The sequence below is a fragment of the Eucyclogobius newberryi genome, unplaced genomic scaffold, assembly GCF_026437365.1.
Source record: "Eucyclogobius newberryi isolate DKJ021-1_F unplaced genomic scaffold, fEucNew1.0.hap1 SCAF_4, whole genome shotgun sequence".
Lineage (NCBI taxonomy): Eukaryota > Metazoa > Chordata > Actinopteri > Gobiiformes > Gobiidae > Eucyclogobius > Eucyclogobius newberryi.
The window spans coordinates 41,052,038-41,054,361 of NW_027316056.1; positions in this window are offsets into that span (position 1 = coordinate 41,052,038).

Below are 2,324 nucleotides of genomic sequence, written 5' to 3' on the forward strand. Positions count from 1 at the left end.
CTGGTTTAGACCTGGTTTAGTCCTGGTTTAGACCTAGTTTGGACCTGTTTAGTCCTGGTTTAGACCTGGTTTAGACCTGGTTTAGACCTGGTTTAATCATTCTTTAGTCCTGGTCTGGTCCTGGTTTAGACCTGGTTTAGTCCTGGTTTAGACCTGGTTTGGACCTGGTTTAGACCTGGTTTAGATCTATTTTAGTCCTGGTTTAGACCTGGTTTAGTCCTGGTTTAGACCTGGTTTGGACCTGGTTTAGACCTGGTTTAGATCTATTTTAGTCCTGGTTTAGACCTGGTTTAGTCCTGGTTTAGACCTGGTTTGGACCTGGTTTAGACCTGGTTTAGATCTATTTTAGTCCTGGTTTAGACCTGGTTTAGTCCTGGTTTAGACCTGGTTTGGACCTGGTTTAGACCTGGTTTAGATCTATTTTAGTCCTGGTTTAGACCTGGTTTAGTCCTGGTTTAGACCTGGTTTGGACCTGGTTTAGACCTGGTTTAGATCTATTTTAGTCCTGGTTTAGACCTGGTTTAGTCCTGGTTTAGACCTGGTTTGGACCTGGTTTAGACCTGGTTTAGATCTATTTTAGTCCTGGTTTAGACCTGGTTTAGTCCTGGTTTAGACCTGGTTTGGACCTGGTTTAGACCTGGTTTAGATCTATTTTAGTCCTGGTTTAGACCTGGTTTAGACCTAGTTTGGACCTGGTTTAGTCCTGGTTTGGACCTGGTTTAGACCTGGTTTAGACCTGGTTTGGACCTGGTTTAGACCTGGTTTAGATCTATTTTAGTCCTGGTTTAGACCTGGTTTAGTCCTGGTTTAGACCTGGTTTGGACCTGGTTTAGACCTGGTTTAGATCTATTTTAGTCCTGGTTTAGACCTGGTTTAGACCTAGTTTGACCTGGTTTAGTCCTGGTTTGGACCTGGTTTAGACCTGGTTTAGTCATTCTTTAGTCCTGTCTGGTCTGGTTTAGACCTGGTTTAGTCCTGGTTTAGACCTGGTTTGGACCTGGTTTAGACCTGGTTTAGATCTATTTTAGTCCTGGTTTAGACCTGGTTTAGTCCTGGTTTAGACCTGGTTTGGACCTGGTTTAGACCTGGTTTAGATCTATTTTAGTCCTGGTTTAGACCTGGTTTAGTCCTGGTTTAGACCTGGTTTGGACCTGGTTTAGACCTGGTTTAGATCTATTTTAGTCCTGGTTTAGACCTGGTTTAGACCTGGTTTAGACCTGGTTTGGACCTGGTTTAGACCTGGTTTAGATCTATTTTAGTCCTGGTTTAGACCTGGTTTAGTCCTGGTTTAGACCTGGTTTGGACCTGGTTTAGACCTGGTTTGGACCTGGTTTAGACCTGGTTTAGATCTATTTTAGTCCTGGTTTAGACCTGGTTTAGTCCTGGTTTAGACCTGGTTTGGACCTGGTTTAGACCTGGTTTAGATCTATTTTAGTCCTGGTTTAGACCTGGTTTAGTCCTGGTATAGACCTGGTTTGGACCTGGTTTAGACCTGGTTTAGATCTATTTTAGTCCTGGTTTAGACCTGGTTTAGTCCTGGTTTAGACCTGGTTTGGACCTGGTTTAGACCTGGTTTAGATCTATTTTAGTCCTGGTTTAGACCTGGTTTAGTCCTGGTTTAGACCTGGTTTGGACCTGGTTTAGACCTGGTTTAGATCTATTTTAGTCCTGGTTTAGACCTGGTTTAGTCCTGGTTTAGACCTGGTTTGGACCTGGTTTAGACCTGGTTTAGATCTATTTTAGTCCTGGTTTAGACCTGGTTTAGACCTGGTTTAGACCTGGTTTGGACCTGGTTTAGACCTGGTTTAGATCTATTTTAGTCCTGGTTTAGACCTGGTTTAGTCCTGGTTTAGACCTGGTTTGGACCTGGTTTAGACCTGGTTTAGATCTATTTTAGTCCTGGTTTAGACCTGGTTTAGTCCTGGTTTAGACCTGGTTTGGACCTGGTTTAGACCTGGTTTAGATCTATTTTAGTCCTGGTTTAGACCTGGTTTAGTCCTGGTTTAGACCTGGTTTGGACCTGGTTTAGACCTGGTTTAGATCTATTTTAGTCCTGGTTTAGACCTGGTTTAGTCCTGGTTTAGACCTGGTTTGGACCTGGTTTAGACCTGGTTTAGATCTATTTTAGTCCTGGTTTAGACCTGGTTTAGTCCTGGTTTAGACCTGGTTTGGACCTGGTTTAGACCTGGTTTAGATCTATTTTAGTCCTGGTTTAGACCTGGTTTAGTCCTGGTTTAGACCTGGTTTGGACCTGGTTTAGACCTGGTTTAGATCTATTTTAGTCCTGGTTTAGACCTGGTTTAGTCCTGGTTTAGACCTGGTTT